At 32.0% G+C, this 12,283-nt stretch overlaps 2 long non-coding RNA genes across 2 annotated transcripts; both read left to right on the top strand.

Annotated features, from left to right (window-relative positions):
* The first annotated feature begins 7,021 nt into the window (after positions 1 to 7,021).
* On the top strand, positions 7,022 to 9,113 carry LOC108713638. The gene is made up of 3 exons (XR_001935185.2): positions 7,022 to 7,315; positions 8,634 to 8,717; positions 9,037 to 9,113. It is a non-coding gene; the product is annotated as an uncharacterized LOC108713638 (long non-coding RNA).
* A 335-nt stretch (positions 9,114 to 9,448) lies between these two features.
* On the top strand, positions 9,449 to 11,115 carry LOC121403006. The gene is made up of 4 exons (XR_005966945.1): positions 9,449 to 9,627; positions 9,845 to 9,883; positions 10,276 to 10,317; positions 10,869 to 11,115. It is a non-coding gene; the product is annotated as an uncharacterized LOC121403006 (long non-coding RNA).
* Positions 11,116 to 12,283: the final 1,168 nt, after the last annotated feature.

The raw sequence follows: 12,283 nt of genomic DNA, 5'->3' as shown, positions 1-12,283 counted from the left end.
TAAGCCTTATGATATGGAATAAATGTTAAACCAAAGGAACAATTGCATAACATGCTATTAAGTTAAAACATTCACTGAAACTGGCATTTATAGGGAATGTTCACCTTTCAATTAGTATGATGTAAAGAGTGATATACTGAGACAGCTTGCAATTGGTTTGCAATGGGTTTGCTTTTTTTTCATTATTTGTGGTTTTTGAGTTATTTGCAATTCCAGGAATCTGGTTGCCAGGGTCCAAATTACCCTAGCAACCATTGATTGGCAGAAGAGACAAATATGAATAGAAGAAGCCTGAATAGAAAGATGAGTAATAAAAAGTAGCAGTAACAATACATTTGTAGCCTTGTAGGGCATTTGTTTTTCAGATGGGGTCAGTGGCCCCCATTTGAAAGCTGGAAACAGTCCGAATAAAAAGGCAAATAGTTCAAAGATTATAAAAAAGAACAATTGAAGACCAATGAAAATTGTTGTTAACAATTAGTCATTCTATAACATAGTAACAGTTAGGGATGCACCGAATCCACTATTTTGGATTTGGCCGAACCCCCGAATCCTTTGCTAAAGATTCGGCCGAACCAAATCCAAACCCTAATTTGCATATGCAAATTAGGGGTGGGAAGGGGAAACCATTTTTTACTTCCTTGTTTTCTAACAAAAAGTCACGTGATTTCCTTCCACGCCCCTAATTTGCATATGCAGATTAGTATTTGGATTCGGTTCAGCTGGGCCGAAGGATTCGGCCAAATCCGAATCCTGCTGAAAAAGGCCGAATCGTGGATTCGGTGCATCCCTACTAAAAGTTCACTTAAAGGTGAACCAATCCTTTAAAGAGATCCAGTGGTTTTATTTAGGGCTCATGTAATGAATGGGGGATTCTTTTCTCATTCACACTTTACTTACTAATGCTTCTATAAGGAATATCTGCATCATTGGCAACTTTTATAGCTACAAAGGGTATGGAAATGCCAAAACCATGTTGTTCAGTGGAATAAGAAATCCAATTCAAACAGATCAGTCCAAATGACCCAGTATTGTGGGGATAATGCATTTTCTTTATATCGGGTATTTAAGCACAAACTAATACTTTTATTTTTAAAATAAGCATTTATCTTTTTTACACTGCCACCTGATATTAATATATGTTATGTAATTAAAGTAAATAAATAATAGAGTGTTGTTGGTATATGTGTGGAAATTAAAAGCATTTAACAATCATTAATTTTAACTTTCTCTGTTTCTTATCAAGAAATCCAGCCAAGCCACCAGACTACCAGCCCATCTGTAGCTACTACAACCGCTCATGAAAGCGCAGCAGAGTCTGAAGAATATTGTAAGTCTGCCCTTTCTTTTTGATTCTTTAAGGCACTGGATTTAAATTATTTATCATTCTTTTACATTGCTCACTATTTTATTTATTCATATCATACAGTATACATTTCCAAATGCATGTCTCTGTATTATGTTTGGTTGTAAAATATTTAGCAAATAGCAATATTAGATTTAATTACAGTCCTGCAAATGTGTGTGTGTATATATATAGATAGATAGAAACTTTCACATAGACCCGCAGTCCAATGAACCGTGATTTAAATTATTCTTGTTGCATCTATGTATCCGAAACATTTGATACATAGATTTATGCAATAAAAATATTTTGAATCATGGAACATTGGATTGCGGGACTTTGTGAAAGTTTACATAAATATTTGACCCAGCACCAACAACTTGGGGGAATCCGGTTTAAAGTCTGGCTGCCTGTGACTGATTTTATATATATATATATATATATATATATATATATATATATATATATATATATATATATATATATATATATATATATATATATATATATATATATATATTAACAAAGGCCACAAAGTGGCAAAAGCGGAAGACAGTGATGACGTAAATTGTTGTGCAGTCTGTAGACCATAGACGTAGTGTAGAGGTGTTTAATAATATATAAGGCGCAATAATTCATTTGGAAAAAGTAACAATTATCATATGTAGATCTCTATCCTTGATTAATATTGTTTTACTAAACTCTTGTGTTTCTCTCTGCAGCTTATGGTGGCCTAGACATTATGACCATTACAATATTTATTGTACTGTCCGTGGCAGGAGTCATTTTGATAATGTGGTAAGTTTACAACAGAACAAACACTTTTACAATGCACTTTCAAACTTAGATAGTGATAGAAAACAGAGTGTCGTTCTTTTAGAAGTTCCGACATCTAAATTAATCCGGCCTTTAATGTTCTATTTAGTGTTAAACACTTTTTATTATGAATTAATTAAGATTCCTGACAACTTTATTTCTTTGCAGTGTTGTGGTATGTCCTTTTACATCCATCCCACAGCAGGCATAAAAACAAAGACAAAACAGTAGATATTTCAATTACTTCAATACTGTACATTATCTATCCCTGGTTTCTTGTACAATGGATAATGCTAGAATCAATATCTATCACATAACTTTTATTTCAGTTCTCTGTGAATTAATGCATAATTCTTTTTCTTCTGTTAATCAATAGGCTTATAATACAAAAATGTTGCATAAAGAAGAAAGAACATGATGTAGAGCAGCAAGAGGACAAAACGGCATCAGGTACATTATCTCTGGAGTTGCTCTGAGATATGAGACAGTCTACAGACTTTTGTCACTAATTGTACAATTATATACTAAACATAGTTTCCCTAGAGTTCCCTATCTATGCACACTTATGCTTAAATTTCTTTACTAACAGTTTCAATATTGTGTTACTTAGAAAGACAGAATTGATCAGTCCAATACTAAATACTGTTTTGTTTTTTTTTTAACAGTCTTTTCCCTGATAGGTGGCACCATCATCATCATTTCTGGTAAATTGATCTTTTTATACTGCAGAATTCTATGTATTAAGGTCATATTATATATATATATATATATATATATATATATATATATATATATATATATATATATATATATATATATATATATATATATATATATATATATTTATAAATAAATATATATATATAGTTTTATTGTTTATAGTTTAGGACGTAAGGTGATCTTTACTTTAGCTAAATATCTTTACTGTGTTTTTGTCTTAACAGATATTTTCTTGTATAAATTTATGAATGTGTTATTTCTTTTTCACAGAGATAGCTAATGAGCCACGGAAGACTACCATCATTACCTACGGTAATATTTTCTTATCATATTATGGAATATTATACTATAATATATAAATTGTTTATCTATATTTGCATTTAGACATATTCCTGGAAGCATCCATACTGCTGTGTTCGTCATTGACAATAAAAAGCACACCACAATGAATATATTGGCACAAGATGGTCCTTTTTCCAATCTAAAGATAATCCATTTGCCTAAAACTTTACAAATATATAGAAAAATCATGTACAAGCAAAAAGCTGCATGTGTCATGCCAGAAATAAAATGTGGTATATTTTATTATAATTGGAAGGTACTGTATGGGAATTTGTAAAGATGGATGAATAGTGCTAATAATAGAAGTATTAATGACTAGCATTTTGCTAAACTACTATAATTTTATGTTTAGAAGGTGAAAACACTGCTCCAAATAAAGATGAAGGAACAACACCTTAATGCCGAGGAACAAAACGTGATAACAAATGACCAGAGAAGAATGAGAGCAAAGATGAAATACAGATTATAACTCAGAGCAAGTAGAAAAGGAACAGAGGTTTTCTACCGAGGACAATAAAGTCGAACAACAAACTACAAAAATGAAAAAGAAAATGATAATTCAAAAAGGAATATCAATAAACGTGGACCGTTAAGAAGCTAAATTACCTTCCATTTTGATTTATAACCTTGTAGTTGTGTATACTTAATAAAAATCTTAAACAATAAAATATCATCTGTTTGATTATTCTACTGTACTGTATATGTGCAAGGAAAGAGAAAATAAAAATCTCTGTAGTGCTACACTAATGGATTCATATATTACAGTCAAAGGTAAGAGCACTAAGAGGCACAAAAGAGTTTCCCTAAATGCTCACTCAGCAAGGACTTCCTATCCTGGTCTACATGTCATGTTTAATAAACAAATCTGGCACAATGTGCAAACAGCAGCATCAGGGGTGCAGGTCAGCACTTTCCCTAAAACCTGCCATAGGGCAAGTGGTAAGGACAGGGCTCATGGCAGCCTGATCCCTAGAATAATTTGTAAGAAAGGGGATAGGAGGGGATAATTACATGTCTACAATAGTGATGGGCGAATTTATTCGCCAGGCGCGAATTCGCGGCGAATTTGCTGGTTTCGCCGCCAGCGAATAAATTCGCGAAACGGCCGCAAAAATTCGCCGGCGTCAAAATTTTTTTTTCGAAAAACGGACGCCGGCGCCGTTTCGCGAATTTTTCGCCATTTCGCGAATTTCGCGCGAAATTCGCGAATTTTTCGGCGAAGCGAAACGGCGCAAATTCGCCCATCACTAGTCTACAAGCAATGTATTGATGGTTGCAAAATACACAATTATGTACGCCAAGTAACTGTATCCACATCATCCTTGCAGGGGGATCTGGACAACTGGCAATCTGTGTGGCTAAATGGCAGATGTATTTACTTACTCATATAGCACCACCAATATGTGCAGTACTTCAAAAACAGGTGTATTGTTATTTTAAGTTGGTATGAGGTCTGTGACCTGAAGAGCTTACAATCATTAGGATGAGATTGAGTGTTGAGAAATAACAATAAATAGAAATAACAATAAATTTGTAGTCTTACAAAGCATATGTTTTTAGATGGGGTCAGTGACCCTCATTCGAAAGCTGGAAAGAGTCAGAAAAAGGCAAATAATTAAAAAACTATAAAAAAAATAAATAATGAAGAGTTGAAAAGTTGCTTAGAATTGGCCATTCTATAATATACTAAAAGTTTACTTAAAGGTGAACCACCCCTTTAAATACAGTGCTGTCAAATTAAACAAAATTCTAGAATAAAATGATGGGAAAATTCTGATTAGTTTCTCCAATGTGCCACGCCACCCCAATGTGCTTAGAACTCCCCACCACGTGCATGCGCAGGAGAACCCAGAGATTCAGATGAGCTGATTATAAAGCAGACAGAAGGGGTATGTCTAGTATCCACACACAGTTGCAGCCTAGGTCTGCCTACTACTAGTTCACACCATCCATTATAACAATAAAAAATAAACCTGGACCTCCATATCGCTTTTATAGCTAAAGATTACACCTCTACCTTCACTAAACCTTTTCTTCTATACTTCTGTAAGGTGTATTTGGGCATGAAATGATGGGTGCATGCTGTGCCTGAATACAAGGAAGAAGGCAAGGGATTGTGTGTAACACTAGCCACAGGTCAGTATTACACCTTACAGAAGTATAGAAGAAAAGGTTTAGTGGAGGCAGAGGTGTAATCTTTAGCTATAACAGCGATATGGAGGTCCAGGTTTATTTTTTATTTTAATAACAAGCTATACAAGCAGCTAATAACCCATCATTGTTTAATGTACAGCTACCTTTAAACCTTATACCATTAAACTAAATTATTCAGAAAAACAATCAGTTTGATAAAACAGATTTAACAATTGCCCCTTATCTTAGAACCTGGAGAAATAAGTGGTAATGTCACAATGCCCAGCGATACCAGATAAGTTTATGAACAACACATGTAATTCACATAATACAGTGACAACAACAGAGGAAATATGGGTTCAAGGTGTATCCAATACTAGGGTTTCTTTCTATAGATTTTTCAATGGTCGAATTGAAAATTCAAATTTTTGAAGTCGAATTATTTTAGTGTAACTCGAATAGGGAATAGTCGAAATTTGATTTGAATTTAAAAAATATTTGAATTTTTAAATGTATCATGTACTGTCCCTTTAAGAATTCAATTATTGACCACCTAAAACCTGCTGAATTGGTGTTTTAGCCTATGGGGGACCTCCTACAAATAATTTGGAGTCGTTTGGTAGACCAAAAAAATTTTTGTAAAAAGATTTTTTTATTTTTAAAAAAAAAATTGTGAAAAAATTAGAATCGAATTCGATTAAATTTTGCAGCTCGGTCCTAGTTACCATTTTTTAAAAATTCTATTTTTTTTTAATACATTTTGATTGGTTATTTTCAAATTTTGAGTTGTCTTTTTTTTTAACTTTGAGTTTATGGGAATTGCAATTCAACTCAACCATTAGAAAAAAAATTGCCATGAAACTCATCCATTAGAAAATAAAATTGTATTCTTCCATTCACTTTCATTGTTTAGAAAATTCCACAAAAAAAAAAAATCAATTGGAACGTTGAAGATACACTTCCCATTAACTTCTATAGAAATTTCCAATGGAAAGTTTTTTGGAAACACCACTATTTCTTTGAATGGCTTTTGGCATTTCTTCTTATTCTTTAAAATATGCAAATGAACTGTGGAGTCACAATGCCTGACAATGTCACTGTCTCTGGTAACTTGTGCTCAAGATAAGCATTTTTTTAATACTAATGTTTGTACTTCGTTACATTTAATTTAGTTGCACGTTTACAATCATTAACACCAAAGTCATTGATATCTAGATATAAGATCAAATTAGAATTCTCAGTCTTATTTTAAAAAGTTTAGCATTCCCTGCTTATCTGGAAAATCTATGCAAATGAGTCGTGATGTCACAATGCCAGGCATTGTCATGTCATAATGCCTTATGACATCATAATGTCTTATGCCATTATGACATCATAATGCCTTATGACCTCATAATGCTTTGTGTTTATCACTGTCTTAGGTAATCTTGAGAACAACACATATTATATCATTCTACAAGAGACAACAAGAGAGCAACATGTGGTCCTTTAAGGTCTTCATGTTTGTTCTTTTTATTATTCAATTTAACAACGTACATCTATTCAAAACTTCTAATGGTAAGATTTGCTGTAATGTATAAATGTATATAGGCTCTTAATCGTGTTTGCAATATTTATTTTCATGTCAAAGAATGTTTTTGTATTTAACATAGCCTGTCAGTGATATGTATGTATATTTTATAGGTGAATTTATTAAAAAAAGGCAATGTTATGATTCAGTAGATGCATTATGAGCTATAGATGAACAATAGTTCATCCAGTTCTTGAAAATATATGATTAACTTTTTAATCTTTAAACTTTTATATCATTCATATATCTTATATCTGGTTACTTTTCAGATTTCAAAAACTCAGTAACTGAAAAACAGACTTCTCAGCCTCAGTCAGAATTTGCCTTCAGTGTCACAGAGGAACCAGAGTATGAATCGCTGGATGAGATGATTCAAGCTGTGAAAGCCAGTAAGTATACTCTTATTTAGATTTTAGATTTTTTTTTGTATTAGACATTGATTCTGCCCTTAGTTAAAGTAGCAAGGCTCTGGAAATGTTAAATAACCTTTAGGTTTATAAACCTTGAATATAAGACTGTGGCCAGTCCCAATGATTGTACTGATAGTAGAATTTGTTATAAAAAAAAAAAAGCATATTTGCACGGCATTTGCATTCTGGCAGAGTCAATATATATTGTTAATTCTAAGTAGGCAGGCTGTGAGCAATATTTTCATTGAATCCCTTATCTAATGAGGCCAGACAAGTGTTGTAAACTTTTTAGCTGTTAAAGAGCAGCTAAAACACAGATTGAGAACAGTTTGAGAATAAAAAAAACCAAGGAATGAAGGGGGGGGGTAATACATTTAGACCATATAAATAAGCCTCATGATATAGAATAAATGTTTAACCAAAGGAACAATCTTATGTATGCTATTAAGTTAAAACACTCACTGAAACTGGCATTTAAAGGGGTTGTTCACCTCTCAATTAGTATGATGTAGAGAGTGATATACTGAGACAGTTTGCAATAGGTTTGCTTTTTTATTAGTTGTGTTTTTTTAGTTATTTGCAATTCCAGGAGTCTGGTTGCTAGGGTCCAAATTACCCTAACAACCATGCATTGATTTGCATAAGAGACAAATAGCAATAGAAGCCTGGATAGAAAGATGAGCAATAAAAATTAGCAATAACAATTTGTAGCCTTTTAGCGCATTTGTTTTTAGATGGGTCACTCACCCCATTTGAAAGCTGGAAACAGAAGAAAAAGGCAAATAGTTCAAAGAAAATAAAATGAAAAATTGAAGACAAATGAAAATTATTGCTAACAATTAATCATTCTATAACATACTAAAATTCACTTAAAGGTGAAGCATCCCTTTAAAGAGATCCAGTGGTTTTATTTAGGGCTCATCTCATGAATGGGTGATTCTTTTCTCATTCACACTTTATTAACTAATGCTTCTATAATGGATCTGCATTGTTGGCAACTTTTATAGCTACGGAAATGCCAAAACCATGTTGTTCAGTGCAATAAGAAATCCAATTCAAACAGATCAGTCCAAATGAACCAGTATTGTGGGGATAATGCTTTTTTTTATATTAGGTATTTAAGCACAAAGTAATACTTTCCTTTTTAAAATAAGCATTTATCTTTTGCACTGCCACCTGATATTAATATATTTTATGTAATCACAGTTAATCAATAATAGAGTGTTGTTGGTGTATTTGTGGAAAATTAAAGGCTTTTAACAATCATTAATTTAAAATTTCTCTGTTTCTTATCTAGAAATCCAGCCAAGCCACCAGACTACCAGCCCATCTGTAGCTACTACGACCGCTCATGAAAGCGCAGCAGAGTCTGAAGAATATTGTAAGTCTGCCCTTTCTTTTTGATTCTTTAAGGCACTGGATTTAAACTATTTATCATTCTTTTACATTGCTCACTATTTTATTTATTCATATTATACAGTATACATTTCCAAAATGCATGTCTCTGTATTATGTTATGTTGTAAATTATATAGCAAATAGCAATATTCGATTTAATTACAGTTATCTACAGTCCTTCAAATATGTATATATAAATATATAAGGCACACTAATTCTTTTGGGAAAAGTAACAATTATCATATGTAGATCTCTAACCATGATTAATATTGTTTTACTAAACTCTTGTTTTTCTCTCTGCAGCTTATGGTGGCCTAGACATAATGACCATTACAATATTTATTGTACTGACCGTGGCAGCAGTCATTTTGATAATATGGTAGGTTTACTTGCATAAAGCATTTTCACACTTGGATGGTGATGGAAAACATGTTGTTCAGAAGTATCGACATCTAAATTAATCTGTCCTTTAAGAAAAATAACTAAATATATGTTCTGCCTGGAAAGCAAATCAGTGGAAATTTTCTATTAAGTGTTAAACACTTTTTATTATGAATTATAATTCATAATAATAATAATTAATTTATTTCCTCACAACTTTATTACATTGCAGTGTTGTGGTATGTCCTTTTACACCCACCCCACAGCAGGCTTAAAAACAAAGACAAACAGTAGATATATCAGTTACTGCAATACTGTATATTATCTATCACTGGTTTCTTGTAGAATGGATAATGCTAGAAACAATGTTTCTATCACATAACTTGTATTTCAGTTCTCTCTGAATTAATGGATCATTTTTTCTTCTGTTAATCAATAGGCTTATAATAAAAAAATGTTGCATGAAGAAGAAAGAACATGATGTAGAGCAGCAAGAGGACAACACGGCATCAGGTACATTATCTCTGGATTTGCTCTGACATATGAGACTGTCTACAGACTTTTGTCACTAATAGTACAATTATATACTATACATATTTTCCCTAGAGTTCCCTATCAATGTACACTTATGCTTAGATTTCTTTACTAACAGTTTCAATATTGTGTTACTTAGAAAGACAGAATTGATCAGTCCAATACTAAATACTGTTGTTATTTTTTTTTTTAACAGTCTTTCCCCTGATAGGTGGCACCATCATCATCATTTCTGGTAAATTGATCTTTTTATACTTCAGAATTCTATGTATTGAGGTCATTACACACATATATATATATATATATATATATATATATATATATATATATATATATATATATATATATATATATATATATATATATATATATATATATGTGTGTGTGTGTACAATATATCTATATATACAATATATCTACATATACAATATATCTATCTATATATCTATCTATCTCTATATATATTTAATATATAGATATATATATATATATATATATATATATATATATATATATATAGTTGTATTGTTTATAGTTCTTTACTTTAGCTAAATATCTCTGCATATTTGTCTTAATAACAGATATTCTCTTATATAAATTTATGAATGTGTTATTTCTTTTTCACAGAGATAGCTAATGAGCCAAGGAAGACTACCATCATTACCTACGGTAATATTTTCTTATCATATTATGGAATATTCTACTCTTATATTATGGAATATTATACTATATATATATATATATATATATATATATATATATATATATATATATATATATATATATATATATATATATATATATATATATATATATATATATATATATATATATATAAATTATGTCAAGCTATATTTGCATTTATACATATTCCTGGAAGCATCCATACTGTTTGCCTTACTCACTGTGTACTTTATTGACTATAAAAATAACACAGTAATGAATATATTGGCACAAGATGGTCCTTTTTCCAATCTAATGATAATCCATTTGCCCAAAACTTTAAAATGTATGAAAACTAGCACTTATGTGTACTACAAATATATAGAGAAATCATGTACAAGCAAAAAGCTGCATGTGTCATGCCAGAAATAAAATATGGTATATTTCATTATCATTGGAAGGTACTGTATGGGAATTTGTAAAGATGGATGAATATTGCTAATAATAGAAATATTAATGACTAGCATTTTGCAAAACTACTATAATTTTATGTTTAGAAGGTCAAAACACTGCTCCAAATTCCAAATAAAGATGGAGGAACAACACCTTAATGCCGAGGAACAAAATGTGACAACAAATGACCAGAGAAGAATGAGAGCAAAGATGAATTACAGATTATAACTCAGAGGAAGTAGAAAAGGAACAGAGGTTTTCTACCGAGGACGATAAAGTAGAACAACACACTACAAAAATGAAAAAGAAAATGATAATTCAAAAAGGAATATCAATAAACGTGGACAGTTAAGAAGCTAAATTACCTTCCATTTTGATTTATAACCTTGTAGTTGTGTATACTTAATAAAAATCTTAAACAATAAAATATCCTCTGTTTGATAATTCTACTGTACTGTATATGTGCAAGGAAAGAGAAAATAAAAATCTCTGTAGTGCTTCACTAATGGGTTCATATATTACAGTCAAAGGTAAGAGCACTAAGAGGCACAGAAGAGTTTCCCTTAGAGCTCACTCAGCAAGGACTTCCTCTCCTGGTCTACATGTCATGTTTAATAAACAAATCTGGCACAATGTGCAAACAGCAGCATCAGGGGTGCAGGTCAGCACTTTCCCTAAAACCAGCCATAGGGCAAGTGGTAAGGACAGGGCTCATTGCAGCCTGATCCCTAGAATAATTTGTAAGAAAGTGGATAGGAGGGGATAATTACATGTCTACAAGCAATGTATTGGTGGTTGCAAAATACACAATTATGTACGCCAAGTAACTGTAGCCACATCATCCTTGCAGGGGGATCTGGACAACTGGCAATCTGTGTGGCTAAATGGCAGATGTATTTACTTACTCATATAGCACCACCAATATGTGCAGTACTTCAAAAACAGGTGTATAGTTATTTTAAGTTGGTATGAGGTCTGTGACCTGAAGAGCTTACAATCATTAGGATGAGATTGAGTGTTGAGAAATAACAATAAATAGAAATAACAATAAATTTGTAGTCTTACAAAGCATATGTTTTTAGATGGGGTCAGTGACCCTCATTCGAAAGCTGGAAAGAGTCAGAAAAAGGCAAATAATTAAAAAACTATAAAAAAAATAAATAAATAATGAAGAGTTGAAAAGTTGCTTAGAATTGGCCATTCTATAATATACTAAAAGTTTACTTAAAGGTGAACCACCCCTTTAAATACAGTGCTGTCAAATTAAACAAAATTCTAGAATAAAATGATGGGAACATTCTGATTAGTTTCTCCAATGTGCCACGCCACCCCAATGTGCTTAGAACTCCCCACCACGTGCATGCGCAGGAGAACCAGAGATTCAGATGGGCTGATTATAAAGCAGACAGAAGGGGTATGTCTAGTATCCACACACAGTTTCAGCCTAGGTCTGCCTACTACTAGTTCACACCATCCATTATAACAATAAAAAATAAACCTGGACCTCCATATCGCTTTT

The sequence above is a fragment of the Xenopus laevis genome, chromosome 4L (assembly GCF_017654675.1).
Source record: "Xenopus laevis strain J_2021 chromosome 4L, Xenopus_laevis_v10.1, whole genome shotgun sequence".
In the NCBI taxonomy this organism is placed as follows: domain Eukaryota; kingdom Metazoa; phylum Chordata; class Amphibia; order Anura; family Pipidae; genus Xenopus; species Xenopus laevis.
This window is presented reverse-complemented; position numbering and strand designations above follow the sequence as displayed.